General features: G+C 37.9%; 1 long non-coding RNA gene across 1 annotated transcript; it reads left to right on the top strand.

The window, feature by feature from the left end:
* Window positions 1–1,632: 1,632 nt before the first annotated feature.
* Window positions 1,633–7,359, top strand: LOC120440916. Its single transcript, XR_005613622.1, has 3 exons — window positions 1,633–1,781; window positions 4,566–4,671; window positions 7,116–7,359. It is a non-coding gene; the product is annotated as an uncharacterized LOC120440916 (long non-coding RNA).
* Window positions 7,360–13,199: the final 5,840 nt, after the last annotated feature.

Here is a 13,199-nt window from a genome sequence, read left to right as displayed (position 1 = left end):
ACCACATGCTGCCTTGCGTGTCATTTATCGTATCCTCTGAGATTTTGTTCCTCTCATAATTTTGAGCTTGCTTCTTCTATAAATAGCATCAGGAGCACTTTTGTACTTGTACCCAAAATGCTGTCCAAAACTTCCATTTATATTGACTGACAAGGCCTTCGGCATTCTTGAAGCAGGAGACAGGGCATGTGAAAACAACCAGCATCACAGAGATGCCACTTCATACAAGACTAACATTATCACATCATATTTTGTGAAGCATAGTAGGCAACTTGCACTGAAAATTTCACAGTACAAATTACAGTACAGATTGGCATAGACTAGATTAAGATAGCAGACAACCTCCACAGCTATGAAAACTACTGCTAATACGTCAGAGTGATTCAGCCAGTCCTGAGCATTCAGCTAGAGATGACCTTTCAGATTATTCTCCACCAAAGAAACTAAATTCATTGTGTGAAAAAGGAGGATAAGACAGGCCACTATCTGTGCACTTTATGAGGGGAGCCTGGATCACAGGCATTTTCTCCACGTGCCTTTGTGCATCTGAACATCAAATTTGGCTAAAAGATTTGAAATGCCTGTTCAGCTGCCTCTTTACTTCTAATCATCCTTTCTTTCTCTTTTCTATACCTTTGATTTATAAAAGAAACTTTATGGATTTAAACTTTGTAATCAAACAACGGCAGGAATGTATCCTCTTGAAAAAACGTATTTTAAAGAGGACATGGTTAGGTTTTTGTGAACCAGCTGTCATCACTTCTGTTTCTGCCCTCGGTGACCACAAATCATTCTTTTAGTTCCTTGTTTCACCAACAAATTACTGAAGACTCGAATTATCTAAATGCTAAGGCAATCACAGTTATCTGGATTAATGACTTCAGATAAAGACTATTATGCAGTGCAATTCAGAAATCGGTCTGTAGATGTAACGCTGGAGCAGTTAACACTAATGAATCAGCTTTTGTTCACAGAACAAGAAGCCACAGAAATAATGTGCCATTTAAACTGACACTGAGCTTTTGAAGCTCCTCTGCTACTTCATGGTAGGAGTCTTATTCATGGCAGTGGGGAGTTCACACCCAGCACACTCATCAAACTGCTAACACTGAACCATTAAACGAGGAAAACTCTCAAGCTTTTAAGAGGAAAATGCTTCTAGAAATGCTTTGCAATCTATTTAATGTAATGAAACACACACACACACACACACACACACACACACACACACACACACACACACACACACACACACACACACACACACACACACAGAGGTATATGAGGGTAATTCTACAGAAGCTAAACGAGGTTACTCACAGCGTGCTGGTAAGAAATATCTATATTGCACGGAGATCATGGACTAACCATCTACCATGAGAGCACAGATGCTTAATAGTTCAGCATTTTTACCTTTTTTTAAAGCTACCAGTTTAATACGATTCATAACAGAAGGCCAATTAATCACCTACACATTTCATAGAAGTTTCAACAGAAACCCAAAATGATTGTAGTATGTGAAGTTAAAGCTGATTTAATTAGGTGACCTTGAGTCTACATCAAACGGTGTGTAGCAATTGACCACTCCTGTTTTATCTCCATCTCTGATCGGCTACCATCGATCTCAGCTGCCTGGCAAATGAGCAGGGGATGCCATTTATTCTCCTGAGATGGCCTTCCGGTCGTCTCGGATGGCCTCCCGGTGAGATCTGACTTAGGAGATACAGGAGAAAACGATTAAGTAAGGCTGCTGCAGGACTCAAAGGACTTTCCTATTGAAGGTGATGTACAGAAAATCCTTTGTTTTCCTTTCTTTTTCTTTCCTTTTTGTGTTTAATTGAAAACTGCAAGAAGGGCAGGAATGATTTTTTTTTATTGAAAATACACATTTTTGTACTTTTGTGAAACCTAATGTATGTTAGAAAGTAAAACATGTTGAGGCTGAAAATCATATATCCATTTAGAACAGTAGACTTACAGTACAAACACTTTCCAGACCAGCCGGATACTAAAATAAATGATATGAAAATATTTATGAAGAATTTAAATTTATAATCTTGCTAAATGTTTGGAATATAGAGCTGTCTGTTGTTAGACAGGATAAGCTCGCTGTCTAACAACAAAAACTTCCTTAGAAATATAGCTTAGCATCTGCTTACCCAAACTCTTTTGATGGTTAGGGTTAGTGGCTAGGGAAAGCATTATGTCAATTAGATGTCCTCACTAAGATATGAAAACAAGTGTGTGTGTGTGTGTGTGTGTGTGTGTGTGTGTGTGTGTGTGTGTGTGTGTGTGTGTGTGTGTGTGTGTGTGTGAGACTTTATTTATTCGTCAAAGCCAGCAGACGTGCAACTGCGCCCATGCAGGTGTCTGCACTGAGCTGATAGTGCTCTCAGCTTGAGCCTACGACTCAACTGCACAAATAGCTTTAAAACTTTGATTCAGGTGAACCGAGCCCGACTATTATCTAAACCCTAGAAGCAGGCTTTGCCACTCACACACCCTCGTCACCTCCTGGCAATCGCCTGTTCGAACTTTTCAAAGAAGTTCCCCACAGAGACGCGCTTTTTACTCTCCCTCGTCTTTCTGGTCCGTCAGAATTAAAAAGAAAGCTGATCTTCAAATAACTTCCCGTTCTGTAAATGACTTAAAAAAGGCATCAAAACACCAGCAGGTATGGCTGAATCTGGTTGCAAGTGTATCAGCAGTGCTAAGAGAATGCAAGATGAAAATCTTGCATGTTCAGCAAGTTAGCATGTTTGAAATTCAAGTGAGGAGGAAAAAGTTTTAATTTCATATGAGCAAGAGATTCATAAGACTGTTTTTGAAATTTCACTTTTTAAAGGCATCTGTGACTGGTGAAGATTTCTCGCTTAATATTAACAGATTCTCTTTCTATTTATTTTGCTGTCAAACTATCCAGGGACCCTTATTAAAATTGGTGTCTGTCTTTTATATTTTGGTTCAACAGCAAAAACAGGAGCACTGAATGAGATGTCATCACAGGTCACAAGGCAATCTTTCTCCTACTGAATTCATGTTTTTGACAGAGAGTAATTTTATAAAGGAAGATATGAAAGAGAAAAAAAATCCTGAGGAAAAGGAATAACATAGTGTCAGCATTACTGGTCATATAATTGGCCTCTCAGCATGAAAATAAGATGGCTAGGATCAGGTAGTGCTGTTCCCTGCTCATAACTACGCCTGCCTGTCATTTTTCTGAGGAATGGCAGGAGAACATCAAAATGCTAGAATATTAACTTAAGCTGAGTCTGAAATTGCTGGATGTTTGTGTACCTGAGAATTATGGAAATTCAACCAATGCAGTCATACTTGCACTTGTCATAAGAGGCTGTGTGGTTGCAGAGTGAGGACCCAAATGCAGGACTCAGATGCAACGTTAAACTTAAACAGCATGTTTATTGCTAAACTCCAGAACTCAGGGAATGCAAAATTTAGGCATCAACTTAAACTTAGAAACATGGGATGCAGGAAACGCACACACACGACAATGTGACAAGGAACAAAGTAAAACTGAAGACTTAAATACACACATGAGGTGTATAAAAAAATTATTGCAAACTGGGGAATGAAATCATAAGCTTTTACAATTAATACCATTAATGTTTGACTGCATGAGAAAGAAACTGTCTTCACTTCTAAAGGTAAGACTAAAATGAGTTCTTTAACCCACTTAATCGAAAACAAAAAATGCATGTATTTATAACAATTTTAACTGCTAGTTTTACAAGTTTTAGCTATGCAAGAATTTTTTCTTGCTTTCAATTTAGTCTTTAATAATTCTTTGGAGCATCATTTTCTGTTTTTAGTATAGTAAAAAACTAAAAATGGTGCTCCAAACATGTGGCCACTTTGTAGTAAAAGCAATAAAGCTGTGTGCTAACAGGTTTGATTTTTTTAGCTATCAGTCATTTTTAGAAAACCTACAGCATCCGATTAATTATCAACTCCTTCCCAAAACTAAACCGCACAAACACAGACACCCTGCAGAAATCTGCTGGGGCTTCAGACACACCTTCAGGCATCTGTGTGTAGCAACTCTGGTACATGTTTCTCCGACACAGTACTGCGGCCTTGTGGGAGGTATTTCATGATAATATGAATGGCTGTGACCTTTCATAGAAACCCAACACTAAATCATTGTCGGTGCTCTATGTTTCTGCAAAAGCTAAGATAAAGTGGACAGCTATGCCTCAGGATCTGCCTCAGCAACTCTTGAGACCGTTCATTAATTGCTGGGGCTGCAGACTGTCACCACAAATCCAAAGTTTTAACAACACACAGGTGTCCATTGGAAAGACAGATTTCAGCCTAAAATTACAGTGGCAGTGAAATAAATACAGCTGCATGTATTTTCACTCCACTGACATATTCCTACCCAATGACAATTTTCAGTTTGCATAGATCATGTTAATTTGTGAGTTAACAGTAGTTTTTTTTCTTGAACCAGTTAAAGAGAAATGTTAAATGCAGAACCACATTTATTTTAAACTTTATGTAACAGAAGATAGAATGGGCTGAGTGAATGTGATGTACTCCTGTAGACTTCCAGTTCCCCAAGAGATCATAAAGTGTCTTGACTTTGACCAGCTAGAGCAGAAAAAATGCAGCATCAACAGCCAGATACTATTGTGCACCTGCAAGTATATGGTGAGTAGATTTTGCTGACATACTTTTATTCTTAATGTTGTATCTTGGGGAACATTGTTTCTATCTGAATCTCTTGCATAGATTTGCCTATATACACCACTCTATTCAGAGTAAAGGAAAAAAGAAGCACTTTTTATTGCACTTTAGTAAAATTAGGTAATAATGAATTAATACAGTAAAACAACAAGGTAATAACATGTAAATAACATGTTATTACTGCTTAAATATAAAGTAATGTACAAGCAAAGCAAAACAATAACTAAATAATATGTTGTATAAACAACAGTTTTAGTAGAGTGCTACTATAATGAAATTCATAAAATTTGCTAATAAAGGGCCAGAAACTGGGGCTAAACTGTGAAAACAAAAGTAGGCCTGTGAAGTGAATCCTCTAATATTAAAGTAATACATAAGTAACAATATTATAACCTGCTAGCAATATATTAGTAGCATTTGTGCATGAGAATGTTTATAGGATGACTTTAAACTGATACCTGATAATAAGGCAAAGTTTTTGATGGTTTAACATTTTAACATACTATTCCCATATTATAATGCTGGAGTCAATCCTACTATATTCTTTGTTGTTTTTCAGGTAACAGTGTAAATATCATGTTTTATCCTGAGGCTTATGACATGAAAACACTTGTGGCAGTTTTTATGTAATAACTGGGATTTAGGGCTGGGAAATGCAAAACTGCATGTTTCTATAAAACTTCAGGGTAATTTTTCCTATAATGGAAAAGTTTGGGGAGTTTGGGGAGTAAACCATTTGATTGATGTTTCAACTTCTCAAATCACAGTTCAGTTCTCTGATTACACCATAAGTCATATGAAGGGAAACAAACTTAAACTATAATCTTTTCTTATAGCTTAACAAAATGTACTCATCGAAATAATGCATGAAACAAATAGATGAAAAACATTCAGCATTCGTAACGTCATGTTCAGAGAACAGTGGCAGTTCAGTGATAGTTGGGATTTTGTTACAGTTTATTATTTTTAACCCATTATGGAGAAGTGATTCCAGATCAATTTGTGAACATTATAGCTGAAATAGAATAATTAAATAGACTGGTCTGATATGTTTTTGCTTCTATAGGCAGTACATAGGCTCTGTGTAGGACTAACTGAACTATTAGCATCAGAGGTCTGAATTTACTATTTGGACTAAAAGTTCATGCTTAAAAACTCAAACAACCAGCGGTTTGATGAACTGAATACCGAGAGTTACTTAACTTGATTAGTTTAGCCAAATGGCTAAACTAATCAAAACAATCATGACATCACTGACTGGATGATCTGCTCAAGAAAGAAAAAACCTTACATAGGATGACGACTCTCTGCTGAACTGCAGAAGAAAGATTCATTGTTATTAGCTGCACAGATGTGTCACATGATCGGTCCAAAAAGAAAGCCCCGCTTACTGCAGCCCTCCAAGACACAGTCCTGTGGGACCCTTCCATGTGTCCTCAGGCCTCCTCCTGCTCGACACCTACCTATCAGTCATCCTGGGCTGAGGTGGTAGTCTGAAGCCACAAGGGGGTCTTGGATGGAGTTTTTTCTCCCCCTTCTCTGAACTGTTCCAACTGCTACGTCACCTTATCTGAAAATAATCTATCAACTCAGCTGATGCCCTAGCAGTTCCATCTCATCCAGGTCTGCACCTGAAAGCAGTGCCTGCTGATATTATTATCTTTCCTTCCCTACATCTGATGCCACTACCCTGTCACAGAATTTGCCTCTCCAGGCACACAAAGATCAAGCGCTTCATCTGAACAGACAGTATTCAGCTGGTCATCTCCTCTTCTCCCCAACCACTTATATATTTGCCTGTTTAATGCTGTCACACGCTGCTCAGTGCCCAGTAAACACTGTGTGACTGCATTAAATAAGTCTCAAACTGTTCAGTTGTTTTTGGTCCAATGTTTAATGCACACAAACCTGGTAGGTCTGTAAGGTCTGCAAGATGTGGTCACCTGGTAGTCCACAGATCTGAAACGAAATAGGCTAATAAGGCATTCGCTATGCTGCCCATAACTGGAACCAGCTAGAGTCAGACGGCACTCTTACCTATTATTTCAAAAAGAATCTGAAACCAGCAGCTCTATCATTGTTGTTAAGTTACTTTTTATAACTACACTATAAATTTTATTATTATAACTACACAATAAATAGTTTTTTTTCTGTCTTTTTTTTCTTCGTTTATTTTTTGGTTTGAATTTTATCTTGTCTCCTCACTGGCTGATTTAAGTGCTTTGGAAGTTTTAGGAACATCAGCTTTACAATAACCATCCTGATAATTGTTTAACCAGTTATTAACCATGCATATTTATTATTTCAGTGTTTGGTTTGGTTACAGTAAAAAAAAAAGAAAGAAAAAAAAGAAAAGAAAACAATATACCAAGGCTGTCTGTGAAATGTTGTCTGTCTTTCTGTGTTAGCCTTGCGATAGACCTGTCCAGGGTGCACGCTGACTCTCGCCCTATGACAGCTTGGAGAGGCTTCCACCCCAAATTCAAGAATCTCAGATCAACGTCTGAAAAGGAGAAAGAGTTAATCTGCGTGTCCAATATTGCTTCTAATCTAAACTGTATATTACAAAATTGTCAGTTGTATTGTGTTCTTCAGTTTTAGTCACTGACATATTAAAAACATGCATTTATTATTGAATTATTTTTCAATAAATGTTATGCCATGTAAGTTTTATAGGGTTTTACATTTACATTTACCATTAATTTATTATGAATAATTGTTACCGGTAATTCTCATATGCCTGTCTGTGGATAACAGGGTGAATAAGGCTTATTCATCATATGATTCATATCAGATTTGAATGACACCGAGCTGAATGCTTACTATCAGGCAGAAGGCTAAGTAGAAAGAAATTCCTGGTAAAGTACAACGTTCACTTGATGACTTCATTGTTCACAAAGCCAGTCAACTTGAAAGCCACTACAGCAAAAGCAATGTAATTTCAGCTTCTATTACAGCTACATTTTAAGAAGTTAGAGGAAAGGGGAAAAAAAGAACAGTCTTCATTACAAGTAGTTAGCCTTGATGGGCGTCTTCAATTGACTCTTAAAAACAGCTGTAATGCTGCCAGAGAAACACATGCTGCTCTGCTCTAGCAAAAGCCCACTTAAGGAGAAGGGAAATATCTGGGCTGATTTACAAACAGAAATGAGCCCGTTTGCAGTGTGCTCCACCTAAAATTAGGCCAGAAACTCATGCATTTTTCTCAGCTGGGAATGGCTGAAGAGATGGGTTTCGGGACCATTTTAAGCAACCACGCCACATGCGCTATTTGCTGTATTTTAGCAGCTACTTGAACTGCCTTTTGCATCACAGATGGAAAAGCTGGAGTGATCTCCCTGCTGCTGTCAAGGCCACTTTAAAGCTGGCGGAGTTTGCAGATCATCTAAAAAACAAACATTTGATGATTTGTCCTCAGAGGGACTCCTTTCAATTATTCTGGCAGCATTTGAAAAAGAAAGATGCCATGCTGTCTAGTCTCTGTCTGTGCTAAGAGATTGTTCTCTTACTGTGTTGTTACACAGCCACCATGGCACATTTGAATTTCAAAGTTCAATCTTCCCAAAGAAAGTTTCAAGAGTGACTTTCACAAAAAAAAGCTGTGAAAAGGTATCATTCACTCCGTCGAATCCCAAGAGACATTGTTTGTCAGTGCCAATTTAGAATAAGTCCCTTCACATATGGTATTCTGAAGGAGAAGACAAGTATTCAAAGGGATTCTCTTTGCCAAGGAAAAAGATTTCTTTCTTTCTTGAAATATATAAATATAATATTCTGATACAGCACAGTAACCTAGATCCAATACAATATATATTAATTACTGCATACAATTGTCAGTGCAACCAAATTTGCTCAGTTTTAGGTTAAAAACAGTTTTCACCCGGTCCAGCTGGTCAGGAGGTAAAGCTGGAGAATGTTAACATTCACATATATGAACTTATGCATATTAACTCATTAATGCTAAAATGTGACTGAGACATGTTTAAAATTCTCATAAAGTTTTTGTGGGTATTTGGCTCAACACTTGATTCAGTTTTTAATCTTATTCCATGTTTGTAAAATTATCCACCTTAAAAGTGAAATAATATCTCTGAAGGATCAAGCCTATTTCATTTCAATTTTCAAATTCATTTTATTTATATAGCACCAAATCACAGCAACAGTTACATCGAACTATTTTACATTGTAAGGTAAAAATGCTTCAATAATACAGAGAAAACAGAAAGAACCCCAACAATCAGATGACACCCTATGACCCAGCACTTTGGCAACAATGGGAAGGAAAAACTCCCTTTTAACCTCCAGCAGAACCAAGCTCAGGAAGGGGCAGCTTTGTGCTGTATTTGGGGTGAGGGGAGGGAGACAGGACAAAGACACACTGTGAAAGAGAGCCAGAGAAGAAGAATGACTAAGGATTAACATGTATAAACGTCCACAACTGTGATATTCAGCTGTATGAGTAATAGCAACATAGTAACTTCAGCTTATTAGCTAAAAAAAAATGTTTACAGCAGTACTAAAGAATAACAAGTACAGTACTTACAAACCAAGCAATGCTGACATAGTTTAATGGTTTTTAGTGTGCTACAGCTATGTTACAGCTCCCTAAGTTAAAACTAAATGTAGATTATACAGAAACAGGAAGGAAATGTTAACCAGATCTTTCTTTAAAATCTATATACATATTGTAGATAAGCCCAAGTCATGACCTGAGAACATCAGAGGCTTTGTGCATGTCATACAGCTCAGGAAAGGGCCGACAGACCTCACAGACTAGGAGCGACATTTCCCATAATTGGGAAAACAGCTCTGCATCCTCTGACCATGAAGCCACATTGATTTTCTATTTATTCATCCTTCTGTTCCTGCAATTCAGTAGTGCAGCCACTGCAGAGGAGAAGCAGCTCCCAGAATGTCTCACCTCCTCTGGGAGCAGCTGCACTCTGAGGAAGAGATGCTCCTGATGTAAACAGCAGGTTGGTGTGGATGTGTGTTTGTTAGTGTGTGCTTGGATGTATGCGCCCTGGCTTCATCTGTCTTGCTCTTCATGTTAAGGGCAATGACTCATGCTACAGCAAGGGCCAAGAGACAAACATGGCACAAGCTGCAGACCACCTGCTGGGCTGGAGAGCAGGGCAAAGGGAAGTGGCTCCATCTGACATCCATCTCGACTCTGATTCATTATCGTCTTTATATGAGCAAAAGGTTGCCGTCTGTAGATTCGGTGGAAATAGCGTGTGATGCATTTGTCCGCCTACTATCCCCCAAGGCTCAGCAAACCTTCCCTCCCTCGCTGCCAGCTCTAAGCACTGTTATTTAGAGTGATGCATTTCCCTCTGCCTTCTTGCTGGAGTGGACTCTTCATCACCTACACAAACTCACACACACACCAACAGTGGCATTCACAGCGTGAAGACACACATGATGGCTAACGCAAACAGACACACTAACACAAACCTACATACACACCAGTGCCACTAGTGTCTAGCGCAGGAATTGGAGCGCACATGTCAAAGTGTCCAGGGGCAGCAGATCCTCTCCTATGCAGCACAACTTTATTTGAAACAGCTTCTTACTTTGCTAAAGCAAAAGACAAAGTCCTCCCGCTGACACTCTCTGACTGTGCATGTACTGTAGGTTTCAAGGTTAAGGTTTTTCTAAAGAAACAGACATATAATGTTGTTGCTTAGCAGTGGGGAAAACCTCAGTGGTTGCGTAAACTGAGGAGAACTGAAGTTTCATATGTTTCTGATGGATATGTACAAGACTTATTCTACCTTAGATTTAGAAAGAGGTAATAATCATGTTGGTTAACTCAGTAACTCACACTTTAGCGCAGAAGATTAATGCAGCATGGTGCCTTTTATATCTCATCGATGTGAATGACCAACATTCGTGTTTTGTCAGAAATAATACATTTTGACTTATTTTAACCAGAAGGTGTTGAATTTATCACCAGTGAAAGTGCCTCTTAAAACACACGTTTTTCAATTAACGGAAATAAATAAATGATCTGTATCATAAGTTGCAAATATACTGATACTGAACATAATGTTCACTGACATAAATATTTTTTTTCCACTGAGATATCATGAAAACATGAATCTGCAAGCTAAAAATGCTTTCACTCATTTCTTTTCTCATTTTCAGCATTTTTCAAGGTTATGTCTGATACTATGTGATTAAGGTTAAGGAAAGATGAAGGTCTGGTCTAATACAGTGACAGTCTGCGATGACTTGAGGCATTATGAATTTGTCCATGTTTAACCACACTCCTGATCTTTTCTTAACCTCAAAGAGCTTTGGGGAGTCAGCCAGGACTATTTTGCACACCCAACTGCCTATTTCAGATTCCTAAAGCCAAATCTAATGAAATTCAGAAACATTTATTTATGAAAAGTTATTTAGCTACCGGTCTTCTAAACATTACAAATACACAACAACATAGTCCAGAATATGACACAGACTTGCATTAAAACAAAGATTTTGAAAAAAAAAATGTCACTGCTGGAATATATTTAAATACATACGTATATTCAATATCTGGACATTGAAGGTGTTTTTGATTTACTTCACTATTTTTAATGCAAGAAACTTTATACTTGCACATGGCTGCAGACTGAAGGAAAATTTTATCCTTTACAGGTTATAATTTTTTCTAACCTTTCCGTGCAGATGATGAATGTTCTTCACAGTGAGTGACTTTGAATTTTCCTTTTTTTCTTTTTTTGATGAAGCACAGTTTTATGGGTTGAGAAGGCGTTCCTGTATCTTAAGTTAAATGCATTATTTGAAGGCCATGCTTGGAATCACCAGAAAGCACCTTCACCAACTCTAAATTTAGGATCGCTTTTCATAGCTCATTAATATTTTCGCTACAGATTTTATTCAATAGCAATGTTGACACATAATCATCTTGTAGAATATGATGCATTAGCGTGTACTAGGGGTGTCAAACATAAGGCTCAGGGGCCAGAATCGGCCCGACAAAGAGTCCTATCTGGCCCACTGGAAAGCTTTAGAAAATGTAAAGGAGTGCATAGATTTGAACTGTATTGTCAGACGTTTTGCAGCTTTTCTTGTCAATAAAGTCTACACCTGCATTGCCATCCTTACTACACATGCTACAGTAGTTAAGTCATAGATAAGCAATTAAACGACATAAAAGTTTCTGCTTTTCCACTAGAGATCCAGGACAAATACAGGACAGTCGGGGTAATAAACTATCAGAACTATTTTCTGTCTTTTTACACACTTCTCATGTAAAAAAGCTGAGACCGACTGTTAAATTGCACTTCTTTTACTTATATTCAAATGTCTAAGTGATTAAATGTTTAGTAAAATGTATTTGCACTGACAGAAAGGGCAGTTTCACTAGTCCAGCCCACTTGAGATCAAGGTGGACTGTATCTGTCCCATGTTGTAAAATGAGACTGAGCTATCCATCAAGTACAATCTTGAATACTCTAGTAATATGCACCATGCATATTAAACACAACACAATTATGTAAAATGATTGTTAGTCTACATAAAAAAATGTTTACCTACAGGTAAGTTTTTTAGTGCAGCTCCTTTACTTTTATTATCATTATTTTCACACTAAGGCCACTGTTAGTGTTTCTTCAGATAATCCAAAGGAGACATCCAGCTGGTTACAAATAAAGAGTCACTTTCTTGACGAAGAAGATGAGTGAGAAGAAAAGCAGAAGTGCATCTTGTTCACTTCTCTCTTCTAGTTTGAATTCTAGCACAGAGAGTTGAACAAGACTGGTGCAGAGGTATAAAGGGAAATACAGGACTATAAAATGCACAGACAAGTAACTGAGTAATAGAATATGGGTAAATTTAATTAAGGGAGGGAAAGCAATCCTAAAGACTTTTTAAAACTGAGACACATAAAGCAAAGAGAGATTTTTTTTAAAAAAAAGGAAGGTATATCGAGGAAAAATAAAATCTGCAGAAAGTGTAGACATAAAAGAAAATATAACATCTCATGTTAGTGTCTTGCTCAGTCTTTGAGACTCACTGAGAGCTCATATTGTTCTCAGTTGTGGTTTATCTCTTGTGATAGAAATAGACAGTCACACAAAGAGCTGAGATGTGAGTTAAAGTTTGGATCTCAGCTTGAACGTCTGGAAAATGAAGGTCTTTGCTTCAGGATAGAGTTCTTCGGATTTCTGCTCTGTTTTGGTTGAAGTTCTTCAGCTTTTCTAAGCAGCTCTTCTAGCCATATGGACCCATCTGCATTTCAGGGTCTGGCAGTCAGCGAGACACTCTGAGGAGCCCCCTTTAATGTTTCAGCATCCAGCAGCCTGGCTCTATAATTTCCCAGCCAGTGTGGCGGAGGGAGCTAAAGTGCTAAATTGCTGTCTGGAGATACTCAGAGATTCCTAAAAAAAGTAACCCCCTAATATGTTCTTGTGCAGGACTGCGCAACCTAGTGCATATTTAATCCCTAGTTAATCAGTGCAGGCGATAGTGCATGTAAGCAG

Source organism: Oreochromis aureus, linkage group 7 (assembly GCF_013358895.1).
Source record: "Oreochromis aureus strain Israel breed Guangdong linkage group 7, ZZ_aureus, whole genome shotgun sequence".
Lineage (NCBI taxonomy): Eukaryota > Metazoa > Chordata > Actinopteri > Cichliformes > Cichlidae > Oreochromis > Oreochromis aureus.
The sequence above is the reverse complement of the archived record's forward strand: the minus strand, read 5'-3'. Positions and strand labels throughout refer to the sequence as shown.